Raw genomic sequence first — 18,708 nt, forward strand, 5'->3', positions numbered from 1 at the left:
CGTCACAAAGGAGACTTTTGGGATAGATTATGACTTTCTAGACTTTCATTGTGGTGATTGTCCAACTATTGATATGGTAGTCTTTCATAATTAATAACAATTAAATTCACATGGTAAATCTCTTCTTTACAATTTGAATACTTTCTCATTCTTGGAGAAAAGCAAGTACGTTCTCTTTGCTCTATTCTATGCACATGTGAATACTGATACCTTTATGTTTATAACACCCTGTCTAGAAGAAATACAGAACAGCTTTAAGTTTTTCTTGATGTGCAAGAAATGATCCTCACTTTATGGACAGACCCCAAGTTCCAGAAACATAATTTTTACAAGAAATGTAAGTAACATCAGTGATGAAAAACTGTTTCAATACAAATAAAACAATTAGATATATTATATGTGAGTGTCTGTATGTTCCACTAGATTATTTGACCCGTTCCCCTAAAAACCAGTCCTGCAATCAGGATGTTACTTGCTGATAAAAATTTTGAAAACTTTCATTAAAGTGTTATCTTTTCAGTAATTATGTTAATAAAAGAGAAAAACTAAGTATCAGTATAATGTTCATGTGTTCCACTGTGCAGTCAAGACTACCTGTTGTTCAAGTGAAGTTACCATTTGATTTTCAGTATGGAAAGTAGAATATACATTATTAATAGTAACTATCTGAGAAATGAGTTACAGATCCAAGCCTATAGGTCCAGCTTTTTGAGTTAATATTTTTTCCCTTGGCAGAAATAGTGTGAATGTTTATTGTTCGTTGCTTAAGTCTTGATTTTTAAAGTACAGCAGACAAAGGAAAAGAAAGCCTTTAGCAAGACACATTTGAAGAGCAATGTTTTAAGTATTTGCAACATTTTTATTTCAGATACTTTACTTCACCAAAACAGTCAGTGCATGTAAAAAATTCATTCACTATGAAGAATGGTTCATCCAATTTTACAACATATACTGTGTATTCCTGGTAGAATATGGCTCACTCTGCATAGATAAATCGGTCAGCACACTGAAATGTTAAATTTCACAAGAACATAGCACAAAAACAAGTCATCAACAGTACTACTCAACTTGTTGCTTGCCTAGACATAGAGTTAGAATCTATATCACTACACGTGCAAACTTAATATTCTTATTTGCCCTTTCTGTAACTTCTTGAGTTTTACCTAAAATGTCTGCCTAGCAGGTATAATCTTCCACCTGAATGTTTTGCTGACTAGTAATAATCAAGAAATTTTATGTAATGACAAGTGAACTTCTGTATAGATTTGTCTTTGTTGCAGGTACTCTGCAGAAGGATCTGGTTCAACAAGCCCAAGTGCTGGGTCCTGTGCTTGAGTCACAACAACCCCAGGCAATACTACAAGCTCGGGGAAGAGTGACTGTAGAGTGCCTGGGGGAAAAGGAGCTGGCAAGCATCTAGAATAGTGTGGCCAGCAGGACCATGGAATTGACTGTTCCCTTGTATTTGGCACTGGTGAGGCTGCACCTCAAATCCTGTGTTCAGTTTCGGGCTCCTCACTACAATACAGATATTGGTGGAACTTGCTGGAGTGGGTTCAGAGAAGGACAAAGAGGGATCTGGGGCTGTTCTGCCCCAGAAAAAGAGAAAAGAAGGCTGAGGTGAGACCTTATTTCTGTCTACAACTACCTGAAATGAGGTTGTAACATTGGTCTCTTCTCCCAAGTAACAAGTGATAGGATGAGAGGAAATGTCCTCAGGTTGCACCACGGAAGGTTCAGGTTGGATACAAGGAAAAATTTCCTCAAGGAGAGAGTTGTCAGGCATTGAAACAGGCTGTCCAGGAAAGTGGTAGAGTCATCATCCCTGGAGGTGTTTAAAAGACATATAGTTGAGGTGCTTAGGGACATGATTTAGTGCAAGAGTAAGGTTATGGTTGGACTTGATGATCTTAAGGGTCTCTTCCATCCCAAATGATTCTATGATTGTATGAATCTATGCTCTACTAAAAGCCCCATTTTAATGATGTCTCATGAGAGTTTTCTTAAAAAAAATCATTACCCTGTTCCTAAAATTGACTAAGAGAATGTCATAATTATATGTACTTTGACAACCATCATTGTAAAACTAATTAACTTCTGATGTAACATATATTTTTATTTTGTTATGTTATTATTTTTTTCTTCTATTATGCAGAAACCTTACTTACCCACTTTGTTATTTGTTACCTGTCTTTTACTTTAGCAGCATGAATATGTGTTCTCTCTCTATATACACACATCTAGCTTGCTTCCAATGTAGGTTTCTCTCCTGACAAGACACAGTGTAAGTAATTTACAGCCACAATTTATTGCAAGATAGAAATATGCTGATACAAGGTACAGAGAACCACCTTCTGTTCAGGGAAAAGCAATATAGTACCCAGTGTTGTAATAAATGGCATATTTTGTTAGGAAAGATATTTTATTGATTTATTTTTCACTTGTGCATTGCAAGTTTTCTATAATTCAAATCCTGGTTATTATTTTTTATGTCATAGTTTAAGTTACCAGAGGAGGAAATTAATTTTTCCACTCTTATCTTTGGTGTGAACTGTCCTTAAATGTGAGTAAAATGGCTGTACTTAATCGTGTAATAATCCACCATTCATGCTGAGTTAGCAAAGAGAAACAGGGTATCTTTTCAGACATCAACCTGCTGGATAGCCTTCTTAAAAGGGAAATAAAAAATCGCCTTATTTCAAAATCATCTGCTTGAGACTGACCTTCACATGCTAAATCCCTCTGCAGGCAGATCTTAACAGCCATTTATCTCTGACACCTCCCTGGTGCCGACTTTCCCTGAGGGCACAAAGAAACATTTAGCAACATAGGATGTTGTTTCCTCAGTAATTAGCAATCCCCTAGGCAGACTGGTTCAGTTTTCTCCCTCAGAGACTCTTGGACATGGTGACCTGTCTCCCAGCCTCAGCAATTTCTATCCCCGGAGGTATCTGAGCAAATGATTGCCTGACAGCCAGATGCATATCTGCCTGGGAAACAGTCCCTGGTGGGTGACTTGTCTACAATGCAGTGCTCAATAGTATTCCTCACCTCTTGAAAAACATCCCGTGTCCATTTTGGTTAATAAAATGTGTCATTAATAACGATGACTGTGTAATCAAAGTACTACTTTTCGTCTTTGAAAGGACAGGTAAGAAACACAGTCAATGTGCAATCTGCCACATCAAGTATTCTGAGAATATTAGAATACGAAAACTGCATAGCTAAAATGAGTTTAAAGGTGCCAAGATGTTTACAAAAATTACTACCCTACACAGCTTTTCTGTTTGTACATAAACAATTGATTTTGGTCAAGTTGGATGATTTCCATACGGATTTTAATGCATATCAGATCCACCAATTCTGTAATACTTTTGCAAATTTGACTTGAATTATCATTCAAAAATGAAGGCAAACTATCACAGTATCACAGAATCACAGTATGTTTGGGATTGGAAGGGACCTCAGAAGATCATCTAGTTAATCCCCCTGCTGGAGCAGGAACGCCTAGGTGAGGTTGCACAGGAACATGTCCAGGCGGGTTTTGAATGTCTCCAGAGTAGGAGACTCCACTGTTCCAGTGCTCTGTTACCCTCACTGAGAAGAACTTTTTCTCAAATTTAAGTGGAACCTTTTGTGTTCCAGCTTGATCCCATTACCCCTTGTCCTATCATTGTTTGCCACTGAGAAGAGCCTGGCTCCATCCTCGTGGCACTCACCCTTTATATATTTATAAACATTAATAAGGTCACCCTCAGTCTACTCTTCTCCAAACTGAAGAGACCCAGCTCCCTCAGCCTTTCCTCATAAGGGAGATGCTCCACTCCCTTAATCATCTTTGTTGTCCTACGCTGGACTCCCTCCAGCAATTCCCTGTCCTTCTTGAACTGAGGGGCCCAGAACCGGACACAATATTCTAGATGAGGTCTCACCAGGGTGGAGTAGAGGGGAAGGAGGACCTCTTTCGACCTACTAACCACCCCCCTTGTAATACACCCGAGGACGCCATCGGTCTTTCTGGCCACAAGAGCACAGTGCTGGCTCATGGTCATCCTGCTGTCCACCAGGACCCCCAGGTCCCTTTCCCCTACACTGCTCTCTAATATGTAATTTCCCAACCTATGCTGGAACCTGGGGTTGTTCCTGTCAAGATACAGGACTCCACACTTTCGCTTGTTAAATTTCATCACGTTATTCCCCGCCCAACTCTCCAGCGTGTCCAGGTCCCGCTGGATGGCAGCACAGCCTTCTGGCATGTCAGCCACTCCTCCCAGCTTAGTGTCATCAGCACACTTGCCGATAGTACACTCAATTCCCTCGTCTAAATCATTAATGAATATATTGAATAATATTGGCCCCAGTACTGACCCCTGAGGCACTCCACTAGATACTGGCCTCCAACTAGACTCTGCACCATTGACCACCACTCTCTGGCTTCTCTCCTTAAGCCAGTTTGCAACCCACCTCACTACTCTATTGTTTAGACCACACCTCCTCGACTTAGCTGTGAGGGTGTTGTGGGAGACTGTGTCAAAGGCTTTATTGAAGTCAAGGTAGACCACATCCACTGCTCTGCCATCATCCATCCACCTTGTTACATTCTTGTAAAAGGCTATGAGGTTGGTCAAGCATGACTTACCCTTGGTAAAGTCATGCTGACTGCCCCTAACAACCCTCTTATCCTTGATATGCCTTGAGATGGCACCAAGGACAAGCTGTTCCATTACTTTTACAGGGACAGAGGTGAGGCTGACCAGTCTATAGTTACCCGGGTCCTCCTTCTTGCCCTTTTTGAAGACAGGAGTGACATTTGCTTTCCTCCAATCCTCGTGCACCTCTGAAGTGGTAGTAAATTTGACGAATCCAGACGCCGGCATAAGCTCTTTGATCGAACGGGCGGGCCGGGCGAGAGTAAGGAGTCTAATTCAATGTGAATTTACCATCCGTGCTCTTTAATGAACTCTTAAACAACACTGAATATCAATGTCCCCGAGACCACGTTTTTCCAAGCCTTATATACTCTATACCAAAAGGCCATGCGGCAAGTGCAGGCTACAATTGGTTACACTCACAGTCACTCATCCCCCCCCACTATGGTGATTGGCTGCAGGGCACTGTTCACAGACTGTTCATGCGCAGCGGCAACGCCCCTCCTGCAGCCTGGGTCGAGGGCAGAGCAGCTTCTGTTTACTTTCCTTTTGTCTCTGGTGTCTCAGGGAAATCCTTCCGTGTAGCACAGCCGCATCAAGCCCTGGCTTGTTCACAGCACACAGCCAGAGACTCTCCACAATTCCTCCTTTTTTTTTTCTTTTTGGACAAGCCAGGATTGATTAGCTGTGTGTACTAATCCTTCTTTGATATGTGATAAAAAACAACTTATACATAACATATAAATAACAATAACAATCAATGTAAACAGTGCACTTTGCAATAAACCTGAGGTATTCCATTGCCATTTAAATATCGCAATGGATTGATTAAATAAATTCCAAGAACCTTGGTTTAAAGATACTCAACTTATAACAAACGATGTGCTGGGTGTTGATAAACTTACTCAAGAGGTAGTGGTGTTTAAAGATCTACTTATATAACTATAGTACACATACATGTCACAGCTAAATCAATGCAAAGGTTACACCTCACTCTGTGACCTCCGAAGGTTCTGCTGCAGGGAGTTGATTTGGTTGAGTTTGTTTCAACTCCGGCTTTACTGCTCGTCTTCGAACCCACAATGGACCTTGATCTGTGGAGAGACACATATACCCTCTACCATTAAAAATAACAGGTACTGGTCCCTTCCACAATCCAGTGGTGGGATCACGATATCTCACCATGAATTCTGGTGTTTTTCCTTCCTAGTCTGATCTGATAATGATGAATGATCACAGGAGGCATGTGCTGTACAGAACTTACTAAACTATCTGCAATTTGATTTCCTTCACCTAGACCAAGATTCCATTGATGACTGCGGATGTGAATCACACAGCAGGGTTCTTTTCTTTGATTTAAAATAGCTCTCAATTGTACAAACAATTTTCCTAATCGAGGATTATTCGATTGTCTTAACAGGGCATTTTCCATTCTGGGTATTACACCTGCTACATACAAAGAATCTGTGACAACATTTAAAGCAGATTTCAGCCAATTATTTAAGGCCCATATTACTGCTGTGAGCTCTAAAGTCTGCAATGAATCCTCTTTTGAACCTTCAATTAAATGCTGTTTCCATTGACTATTCTCTTGCCAGACACATGCTGCCTGGTGTCTTCGTTTTCCTGCATCTGTATATACTGTAAGGCCTTCAACAGGTTTTGCTTTTACTTTGCTTCTCTCTAACCACTGATTTGTTCTAAGGAATTGCCATAGTTTACCTTTTGGTTGTCGTGAATGTACCTTGCCTATAAATCCTAATAATGCATTCTGTATAGGCATCGAATGTCTCAGCCACCATTCTAAATCGGCTCCATTTATCAGAATACTGATGTCATCTCGTTCCTGACCACTAATTTCTAATATTCGAGATCTTCCTTTTTGAATCAATTCTCCAATTGCTTCTGGTCTCGTTTGAATACTGAATTTTGGTTGGACACTGAGAAAAATCCACTCTAATAATCGTAAATCATTTTCTGGTTTTGATCTGACAGTGGCACAAAAGGAAGAATCTGTAGCAAGATCTATGGGGAATTCCCCGTCTTTGTTTTGCCACTGGCAGATGATTGCACACAGATGTTCTAGATTGCTAATAAGGAGGGAAATTGGTCGATCAGAAAGTCTTCGGCTAGACCAATTTGTCTGTACTTTTTGTGTAATATCAGAAAGACATCTGAGATGCACGGACTCTAAGCTTATTTTCTTAGCTGGATCACCTCCTTTTAGAAGTGAAGTAAGAGGTGCTATATCATTGTTAGTAATGCCTATGCAATTTCTAATCCATTGTATGTCCCCTAACAATTTTTGGACATCATTCAATGTCTGTAAATCAGTATGTAATTCAATTTTTTGTGGACGAATCTGTGCATCACAAATGGACCAACCAAGGTATTTCCAAGGTGCAGACTTCTGAACTTTCTCTGGAGCTATGACCAACCCCTTTTCTTTGAGTTTGATCGTAATTTGGACTATGGAACTTTCTGTGAACTCAGCTTGTTGACAGAACAGAATATCATCCATATAATGATAAATAATTGTTTGTTTCCATGATGCACGAATAGGTTGAAGTGCCCATGCAACATACATTTGGCACAGTGTAGGAGAATTTTTCATACCTTGCGGTAGCATTACCCACTCATACCTTTTAGCTGGTTCCGCTTTGTTTACTGAAGGCAGTGTAAATGCAAAACGCTGTGTATCTTGTTCATGTAAAGGAATGGTAAAGAAACAATCCTTTAAATCTATAATTAGAATATGCCAATTTTCTGGTAACATTACAGGTGATGGTAATCCAGGCTGTAAAGCACCCATGGCTTGCATTTGATCATTTACCTTTCGCAAGTCATGTAATAATCGCCACTTTCCACTCTTTTTTGGTATTACAAAAATTGGGGTATTCCATGGACTAGTAGAAGGCTTGATATGGCCTGCAACTAATTGCTCTTCTACTAATTCACGTGCCTTTTGCAGTCGCTCTTCTGTTAATGGCCACTGGTCAACCCAAACTGGGCTATCTGTTAACCAGGTCAATGGAGGGTTGGGCAACTGCTTTCCAGTGACCACTAAGGAAAAGGTGAAGTAGTTAACACAGCACCAAGTTGCCCCAAGACGTCACAGCCAGTAAGCGCCTCAAGGCTGCTTGGCAATTCCATTACATACACCCTAAGGGTAACACATTGACCTTCAGGGAAGCTAATGGAAATGGGATCAACACTTATATTTGAAGTAGTTTGACCCCCTACTCCAGCTACAGTGGAAGAGATTGATTTTTGAAGTTTCCAATTTCGTGGCCATTTGAATTGACTAATGATGGAGACATCAGCTCCAGTATCAAGCATTGCATTTACCTCTACAACAACAGTAGAATCAGATTGAAATACCTGCACACGTAACATGGGACGCTGAGTCATTGATGAGGTGAAGCAAACTGCAGGACCGGTCGATCCAAATCCTTTATCACGCCTTTCTGTTGAGGATGCTGGAGGAACTCCTGGAAGCATTGGTAGACAGTTTTCCAGTGCTACTACCTGAGCTATTCTACTCCCAGAAGGAATAAAAATTGGTGGATGCAGAGTGTAGGCCAGAATTTGAACAGTTCCTGTGAAATCTGCATCAATTATACCTGGTATTACTATAAGACCTTTGATACTAGCAGAAGAACAGCCAATCAATAGGCCTCCAATGAGACTATCTTGTCTAAATAAAGGTCCTTTAGCATTCGTTGGTATTCTGTGAATTGCAGTATTGGTCAATGTTATATCTACTGCTGTCTTCACATCAACTCCAAGGCTTCCTGCGGTCCTTGGCTTGTTGAGGTGAAAGAAGCCTGGTTCACGGTTGGTCGCTGATTGTGATACAGGTTCGGAGATGTTCTTTGTGTCTGGTAGCTTCTGAACGTATACCATAGTTCATGATTGTTTGTTTTGCTTGCTGCAAAATTTTCCCATCATGTGGTTCCCATACCGCTGAGTGTTCATATTTTGAATTACCGGTAGGGCTAATTTTGCTGGAGACCAATCACCTTCTAGAATGGCATCTTTGATGACCCCTGACCATCTGCCACGTCGGGGCTGCGGCTGGTCAGTAGAATCTATAGGCACCTTTGATTGCATTGTTTGTGAAGGGCAAGCTGGTTTTTGAAACTCAATTTGTTCCTTATTTTTCTCTACATTTGACACTCTTAAGTTGTTCAAGCTTGTTGGTAATAACTTGCAGTAACTGCTCTACTGCTTGGGGTGAGCCCAATGATGTAGGAGGAGGCTCACAAAAAACTTCCGCGGGTGCTTGCGGAGGCAAAGTTTGAGGCGGCCCCTGCCCTGGCGGCGGCGGCGGCCCGGCCGGTCCGGGCCCGGCCCCCACGCTTTTCTCGGAGGGAGGGTGGGCGTCCGGCTCGGGGCAGGGCAGAGGCGGAGCGGTAGGAGGAGGGCGGCACTCAGGGCCTCCCACATCCGGACAGTCCACCAGTTGCACTTCCGCTTTCTTGGCACATTGCCCCAGAGACTCGGAGGGGGAAACTTCCGGTCCTTTGTTTACGAGCCGCGAAGTTTCTAATCCGCGTTGCAGATCGGATTGTGAAAGTATTGGCTGAGCCGGGACCCCGCGACCACCCCGAACGGCAGGCAGACCCCACAGAGTAGCCCACAGGCCCCTCTTTTCTTTTGGATGACAAGTTTTATCAGTCCAGGTTTGTTCTTGGACAAGCGCCTCCGCGGCTCTTAGGGTGGCACATTGTTCCGATTTCATAACTTCTAATGATTTTAATACGGTTTTCCACAATTCTCTCAAAGCTTTAATTTCTTTCTCTTCTTCCCCTCTGATAGTTTTGTCCCACATAGTGTCCCCCACTGATCTCCATTCCGTTGGGGAAAACAAAAGTGGAACTTCTCCAAAGTGTCCCCACTTCTGAGCTAAAAAAATCAATGTGATTAGCTTTTCCTGTGACGATTCAATACCTCTCTTAGAGAGAATAGTCGTCAGCAGTGCCGCGGCTGTTTCAATATCCATTATCTTATCAGCGCGGTCTTAACTGTAGGAGGCGAGTGGCCAGCTCGACGGGTGTTTGTCTTTTGATATCGGACAGAAAAAGAAAAATAATAGAAAACACACTCTCCCACACCCCGGCTTGGCTCCGTTTTTATGAACGCTGCTTACCGCAGTAACGTCGATCCGGAGCATTATGCTTTGCTAACGATCCATCCTTCTGCTACCATTTGTAGCAGTAATAAATTCGACGCATTCAGACGCTGGCATAAGCTCTTTGATCGAACGGGCGGGCCGGGCGAGAGTAAGGAGTCTAATTCAATGTGAATTTATCATCCGTACTCTTTAATGGACTCTTAAACAACACTGAATATCAATGTCCCCGAGACCACGTTTTTCCAAGCCTTATATACTCTATACCAAAAGGCCATGCGGCAAGTGCAGGCTACAATTGGTTACACTCACAGTCACTCATCCCCCCCCACTATGGTGATTGGCTGCAGGGCACTGTTCACAGACTGTTCATGCGCAGCGGCAACGCCCCTCCTGCAGCCTGGGTCGAGGGCAGAGCAGCTTCTGTTTACTTTCCTTTTGTCTCTGGTGTCTCAGGGAAATCCTTCCGTGTAGCACAGCCGCATCAAGCCCTGGCTTGTTCACAGCACACAGCCAGAGACTCTCCACACACCTCTCCCGTTTCCCAAGACTTGGCAAAGATGATGGAGAGTGGTCTAGCAATGACTTCAGACAGTTCCCTCACCACCCATGGATGCACCCCATCTGGACTCATGGATTTATGGATGTCCAGACTATTTAATTGCTCCCTAACACAGTCCTCATTGACTAAAGCAAACTCCTCCATTGACCTGGCTTCATCCAGGGTCTCAGAGGTACAGGGCTCCCCAGGACAGCCTCCAGCAGAGTAGACAGAGACAAAAAAGGCATTCAGTAATTCTGCTTTCTCTGTATCTTCTGCCACCAGGGCACCCACCCCATTCATCAGGGGGCTTACATTGCTTCTGGTATTAGTTTTATCTGCTATGTATTTAAAAAAGTTCTTTTTGCTGTCCTTGACCCCTCTCGCCAGTTGTAATTCTAAGGAGGCCTTGGCTATCCTAGCTGCCTTCCTACATCCTCTAACAGCAGCCTTATATTCCTCCCAAGTGGCCAGCCCCTGCTTCTATGACCTGTAAATTCTCCTCTTCTGCTTGAGCATACCCAACAGATCCCTATTCAACCATGCAGGCCTCCTGGCTCCCTTCCTCGACTTCCTATGTGTGGGGATGCTCTGATCCTGAGCGTGGAAGAAGCAATCTCTGAATGCAATCCAGCTATCTTGGGCCCCTTTTCCTTCAAGCAGTCTTGCTCATGGGATTTCCCCTAGCAATTGCTTGAAAAGGCCAAAGTTATCCCTGCTAAAGTCCAGGGTTGCAATTCTACTTGCTATTCTTTTCCTGCCACACGAGATGCTGAACTCCACCATCTCGTGGTCACTGCAACCCAGGTAGCCCTCAACCTTTACTGCTTTGACCAGACCCTCCTTGTTAGTGAGGATGAGATCCAGCAGTGCACCTCTCCTAGTCGGCTCCTCCACCATCTGCATGAGGAAGTTATCATCAATGCACTGGAGGAACCTCCTGGACTGTGGCTGACTGGCTGAATGGTCCTTCCAACAAGCATCACGGAAGTTAAAATCACCCACAACAACCAGGGCCTGTGACTGTGAGGCCACTCTCAGCTGCCCATAGAAGGCCTCATCAACTTCCTCAGCCTGATCTGGTGGCCTGTAATAGACACCTACAACAGTATCACCCCTAACAGCCTGCCCCTTAATTCTCATCCATACACTCTCAACTCGTTCCTCATCCGCTCCTGGGCAGAATTTAGTGCATTGCAGTTGCTCTCTCACATAGAGAGCAACTCCACCACCATGCCTGGCTGGTCTGTCTTTCCTGAAAAGGGCGTAGCCATCCATGACCGCATTCCAGTCATGTGAACTGTCCCACCATGTTTCTGTAATTGCCACCAGATCATAATCTCCCGACCAAACATAGGACTCTAACTCCTCCTGCTTATTCCCCATGCTGCACTCATTGGTGTACAGGCATTTCAGGGAGCGAGCAGTTCACACCAATTTCTCCCTAGGGGCATAGGAGGCCACCCAGTCCTCATCAGTTGTAAAATGCTGCCCCACTGGGACAAGTCCAGCTACAACCCCATCCCCGCTTCAAGCCCAGTTTAAAGCTCTCCAAATGAGCCCAGCTAATTCCTGCCCCAGCATCCTTTTGCCTCTGCAAGATAAACCTTTCCCGTGTAACACTGTGTGGACTGGAGTCTTATAAAACCAGCCATTATCAAAAAATCCAAAGCCCTGCCTGTAGCACGAGTCTTGGAGCCAACCATTTAGAGACTGAACTAGTGATGGCATAATTTTTTTTTCGCAGTGTTTAACTGAAAAGAAGCAAAGCAGACATAGTAAGGAAGTAATACTTTTTCAGCAAACATAAAAATAACATTTATAAAGAAACATCCTTGGGAAACAAAGCGTTAGCATTTAATTGCTAATTGGTGAAAATTAGGTCAAAGGTAAATTGCAAAAGGAGGTGATATGAGAGAGAAGAGGCTCATGTTTCAATTTTACTCATATTCTGCCTTGCAAGTGAATGTGCTGTTGAGGTAAAGCACAATTCATGCTCTCAGTCTTAAGTAGAAAGTAAAAATATGATCTAATTGCGTGCTTGGATTCAATTATGGAATTGGCATACTATCACGAGGTCTACTTTGCTGGAGATGATTTACACTAACCCCAAAATAGTAACAATACTTAACCCATCTACCTTTTTTTTTTTTTTTTTTTAAGTTCTGTTGTCACCGAAGTGAGTGGCACTGAGTTTTTGGTGCATTTCTGTTGATTACATGTAGCCCAATTGTCACAATATGTTTAGAGAGGCAAACCCAGTTTTAAAAATCTTTCTGGTCCAATAAGTTGCAGGGACTTGGCATTTGTTATAATACCAATACAGTGCCTTTAACAACAGTCTACTGGGTGTGATGGACTAGAAGTCTTATGGCTGCCTCATTTTAAAAAAATACCTGTTATTCACAGGAATAGAGATTTCATATTCTACAGATAGTCGTCCGAAGTATAAGAACAGAGCATTAAAAGTCACTCATGGATGGTGTTTCTGCATTTCTCTGTTTATCTCATTGTTGATTTTCAAAATAAACATTGTTTTTATTGTCCTCAAGGTGATGGCTGAAAATTTTCTGTAGGTGTCTGTCTTCAAAAGGAAAAGATAAAAGTCCAAACAATTCCCTGCTATTCATCCCCATGTTGGCACTTCAGCTTGTGTTTTCAGGAGTCAAGCTGTGCTGGAAACATAGGTACCTGCAACCATCAAGAGGAGTAGAATATGGGGTCTGCAAGGGAGAGGCCCTTCTGGCATCCCTGTACTCTATAAAAATCTTGGGTTTTGTTGTTAGATTGTATGATACTTGATTCATTAAAAGTACAAGTTTTAAGGCTTGTTCTTTTAGTCACAAACATCAACAACTTTCTAAAATGGGACTGTTTACTGTGTTTCAGGGCTGTGCTGTCTGTTTGGTTTAATTTTAATTAAAAGTACAATATCAATGAGAAAAATACCAATTGCTTTAATTAAGATTGTACCAGCTTAATTTGGCTGCTGTATGCAAATGCATTATGGTACAGACCTAAATTGCAGAATAGCAAAGTGTAATTTTCACAGAACTCTCCCTACATTCACTGCACAGTATATCTGCTCACTTAATGAGCAAATAGTCAATATTTTGTTTTCTCCTTTTTGTTTGCTTAGAGGTTTCATAGCCCATTTACTGTGCACTTTCCAAACCCCACTGACTGCAGAATTATATTTTTTATTTAGCAAAAACCTATTCCTGGGTTCTTTGTATATGATAGTTTTACAAACGTTATTTGATCTCTGTCATATTCCTAAGAAAAGAAGGGACATTATCTACTATAAAAAGCTTTGTCTCAGCAACATTTGACAGTTCAAGTCATGAAAACTTTCTTTCAGTTCCTGCAGTCCTGTACATTGTTATACACATTCCAACCTTAGACAATGAAAGTTGTATGGATTCTACAGGGAGTAAAGGCATTACGCATGCAAAGTCAACCCTGGTACAGGCTCAACACATTCATGGTACGAATGGTTCAGGTTTTTCACAGAAGAAGGTTGACTTGGACATATAAAACTGTATTACCACTAAATACATTGGGACAAGAAATGAAAATGCACAATGATTGTAACTGGGCATTATCTGACTTTTGAGGACATGTTTACTCTTTAGTTTGGAGAAGAGGAGACTGAGGGGTGACCTTATAATCTTTATAAATATATAAAGGGTGAGTGCCACGAGGATGGAGTCAGGCTCTTCTCAGTGGCAGACAATGATAGGACAAGGGGTAATGGGATCAAGCTGGAACACAAGAGGTTCCACTTAAATTTGAGAAAGAACTTCTTCTCAGTGAGGGTGCCAGAGCACTGGAACAGGCTACCCAGGGAGGTTGTGGAGTCTCCTTCCCTGGAGACATTCAAAGCCCGCCTGGACACATTCCTGTGCGACCTCACCTAGGCGTTCCTGCTCCAGCAGGGGGATTGGACTAGATGATCTTTTGAGGTCCCAAACATACTGTGATACTGTGATATTAACACTGAATGCAAATTCACATCTATTTTCCTACTGTTTTAAACAACAAACTGAAGAAAAAGGGAATGTTGCCACAATAAGTCAAATATTTACTTTTGTCCACATCAGAACTGAAAACTTAAACTCCTAGGCTTCTGTTGCTTGAGGAAAATGGCATAATTCAGTGACAATAGTAGGTTATTGACATTAGTGTGGCTCAATGAAGAAAGACGCAGGGATGTTTGAGCCTCTTGCTAACAGCTAAGAGTAGTAGGGCACAGACATTTTTGATTCTGGAAGGACAATGACCCTGAGGAGACTACCTTGCCATCCTTCTGTTCATCTGTGCTTCCTGTGTGAGCATATCTGAAAAATCCAGTCTTGATTAATTTTGTGCAAAATCTAGTTTCACATCCCAGCTTTTCTTAGCCTTTTCCAGTTCTGGCTGCCATTTCCCACACAAACTCAACTATGACATTATGGAAATGACAGACAAAATGCAAAATCATTTTTTTCAACTTTATTTTGACAACAGTGAATTAACTCTTGCTGTTAAAACTGCTTCCCTACATGTCTTCCTCTGTGTACCTCTGAGCCAGCAATTACCTGCCTGTTTGGCCATCTAGACTGTCCATCCACTGCAGTACTTTCAAGTCTCATTGCTTCTGTGGAGCCTAAAAGTGGAATAAATTCAGATAGCCTCAGTACAAGGAGAAGGTGGGAGCATCTGTAAGGAGAGATGGTCATTGTTTCTGACAGAGTACTGAACAGAAACCAGAACTGACTAATGCTGCCTTTTGTGAACACAAGGAGGCTACAAGAATATCATCTTGGACACTTTTGTCCTCTGACAGTGATGTATCACTAATGAAAGAGTCCCTGCTGTGAGAGAATTCCCTCCAACTATGCTGTCAAAGGTCATTCCCCTTGCCTGTGGATCTGCATCCATTGCTGGAGTTCTTAAGTTTTAGACCCACAGAGGGAACTTCTGCATCTGTTTTAAACTGGTGTCTCAGTTTCATCATTAAAGAAACTTGTTCCTCATTCCCTGCCAGCTGCTGCCATTATTCAGCTAGACCTTTGCCCATGAGAAGCTGTAGAAGAAGGGAAGGGAGCATGGTCAGACACAGACCTGATTGATTTTAAATTGGAACATGCTGTTATCTAGTAACTAAGTGGTCTGTTAAGGGTGATGTGCTCAGTGGGACAGAAAACTATGACGAGAAAGACAAAGTAGCAGAAATTGGAGCAGCAGGAAAATAAATAGGTATTACTCTCAAGACTCACATATTGGCTTCCACTTGCTTTAAAATCTTCCCATGGGCCTCACAGGAGTACACACATTCACACACACACACACACACACATGAATCCTGTGTTTTCTGGTTGCAAGGATGTAGAACAGTTCAAAGCCAAGTTACATAAACTAATATTTTCCTTTTTCTGAAAACTTATGCTTCAACAAGAGAATACAGAACCGCCCAAAGTTATTTGCTGTGTATTCCTTAGCCTGTAACTGTATTTCTTCAAATACTGTACAAATAAAAACATGTCTGGAATGAAAAAAAAATGCCTTGAAGAGTAAACTTGTAGAAAATGCATGCTTGGGTAGATTACTGAACAAGCAAAAACTACAAATAGGACAAAGACCAGGTGAAGACATGTCATTTCATTTACAGAGAGGAAAATACTATTCATTGTAAAGTGATGGTATTGTAAGTAAAAACTGTCTGTTTCTTTGACATTTTGATTCATACTGAAAGGTGGTGGTACTACGCTGTTTTACTTCTAAACAAAAGACTCAGAGTGAAGGTTTTATAAAAGAACATATCAGGTCTTTCCTAAAATTCCCCATTCACACTTTGAGGACATATAAAACCTTTTAAATATTTGCAAGGAAATTCAGCAGTTAGTTCACAAATTAGAACAAATTAAAAACTGAAGGAAACAGAAACCATATGCTGTCTGCCCTCTGTTTCTTCCTGTGTACTATTAACTACGAATTAAAAAAATCTGTTGACTTTTCCACAGAGTTCATATTATTATCATTCTTTGCACAAGCAACATTCCTAGAAAGTAGGTTTCAATATAGCTAGCTATTGACATTCATTATATTTAATGTCTGTGAGCATAGGAAGTACATTTAAAAACAAGAACATGACTAATTCTGAAATTGATATAGAAATTTAATGCAATCAACTGACCTTGAGGATTACGTTGCATATAGGTTACTCTTCCTGCAGTTTGCATATAAAAAAAAATCTGCTGCTTTTAACAATGTGAAGGAATATGGTCCTGTAAGTTGAAAAGATTTATTAGTGGACAACTAACAGAATAGTATTTGCACGTTAGAGTGTTTGTGTCTACACATAAGTTTGGGAAACTTCCCTCTGGAACTGCAGCTCTAAATAAAAGCAGTGCTGGGCAAATAAAGCAATAGACGAGACGGCCTGTATTATTCCACGAGGGAATAATACATGCCTTTAAAAATCAAATAAGAGTAGAGGAGGAGGTACTGTAATGTCTGTGGTGTTGTTATTTTGTGACATCATAACAAAACAGAACTAAGGTCAAATGATTCTTGATTGTATACATCCTTCTTAAGATCTTGGGGTTTTCCTTAAACTTCAAATCATTAATCTTCCAGATTTAAAGATTCTTTTTCCAGTTATTGTGACTTGCATGGAAAAGTTTTGACATTAAGATATTAATTCTTGCTCTTAGTCTCAACTCCATTTTGGGACAATTTTGCTTTCCTCTGTATTTTTGCCTTTAGTTTTAGGTTCTGAAACTTAGGTGCAACAGTCACCACTTTAATAACTTCAGTAATGTCTGTGTGAGGTGTTCCTCTGGGCTTGATCTAAGTACTGTGAAAAGTTGAGCTGGACATCTAATCCATAGTGGAATTTTTTCTTCAATTTATTATGTCTTAGTTTATGTATTTGTTTACATGATAACTGTCTAATCTGGTGTAAGAAGCTCAGAAATTTAGTAGTATTATCAGTACAAAGGGATGAAAAGCCCAAGATTTGCAACTTCTGCAGAACTAAATTTTAAGATGTCAGTGTGTTAGTATTTTCAGACTATGTGGGAATCAATTTTGCTCAGCTGGAAGATCATATACTGATGATTTGTGTTTATGACACTGCCCTCCTTTGGAGGGAAGAACAGTACCTTAGTTCTGCATTGTATAACCTGGAAGCAACAACTCTCTGCTAAGTAGCAAGGAACATCTAAATTCAACTTTTTTAACTAAACTGTGGAAGTTTTTTGCGGGAGAAATATTTTATTTTTATCTCTGCTGTTGCTTATGCAGTTATGAATGGTTATAATGTGTAGAAGTATACTGAGAGTTTTACTGAAATGTCTATTTTATGCATATAATGGATTTTAGGGACAATGAAACAAGTGGTATGGATGTGTATGTGTGCACATACACATAATTGCATGGGTCTGTAATCCCTAAAAATTCTTTTAACTTGGCGTAAGCCAAGAATTTAAACAGATTAAATTTATATAGATCATGATACCAGTCAGTATCATTAACATCACCTGTGTTCTACTTCATCATAACAATTCAGAAAAACAGAGCAACATAAAAAAGAAAATCTGAGAGTTTCATAGATAGCAAATTTTTATTCTGAGAGTTTAGAAAAAGATGTAGTACATTGTTCGTGGATAATACCGATTAACTTTTTAAAGAATCTTCGTTATGTGAAAAGAGAAAGAGTAAATATAATAAATTAACAGGGCCTGCATAACCTGAAAATTTTAAAATAATGCTGACAGTGTTTACACAACTGAATTCTTTATCACAAAGGTGGTGGAAAATTTGCCACACATAAACTCAGAAGCAAGTAATTTACTGTTCAGATTTTGTGTGATTTTTGTAATAGGCTGTAATATTTTTTCCGCATCTGTGTTTCCTTGAAAATGCCAGAAAAAAATCAAGTAATTATCTTACAAAACATCATTAGATATTATAAACCCTGTAGATGTTTCTGAGGCTACAAATGGATAGAAACCCATTGCAGAAATGTAAATGGCTGTGTCCATTATTCAAAGTAGAGGTCTATGCAGTATTGTACTTCACCTTTAAAATATTTTGTAAACACATCCTTCACCCAGAAATGCATAATAATAATAATAACAACAACAAGAATTACTAAGAATTGGTGAACAATTTTTGTACTTCTTCAAATGTGATTAATTCTTTATACTCCCAGAAATGTAACCTATATATTTAAAAGAAACATTTTCAATTCTTGTAGTCTTAGAATTAGAGCAAGCAGCTTTGTTTGGTTTGTGCTTTCATGTAAGTCATGCTATCCTTCTGCTCAACCTGCTGCTCTGCTCTTATGAGCCAGTGGGGCATGCAAACATGCAAACCATGCACAGAGCAGACTTCAA

The sequence above is a fragment of the Patagioenas fasciata genome, chromosome 1 (assembly GCF_037038585.1).
Source record: "Patagioenas fasciata isolate bPatFas1 chromosome 1, bPatFas1.hap1, whole genome shotgun sequence".
NCBI lineage: Eukaryota > Metazoa > Chordata > Aves > Columbiformes > Columbidae > Patagioenas > Patagioenas fasciata.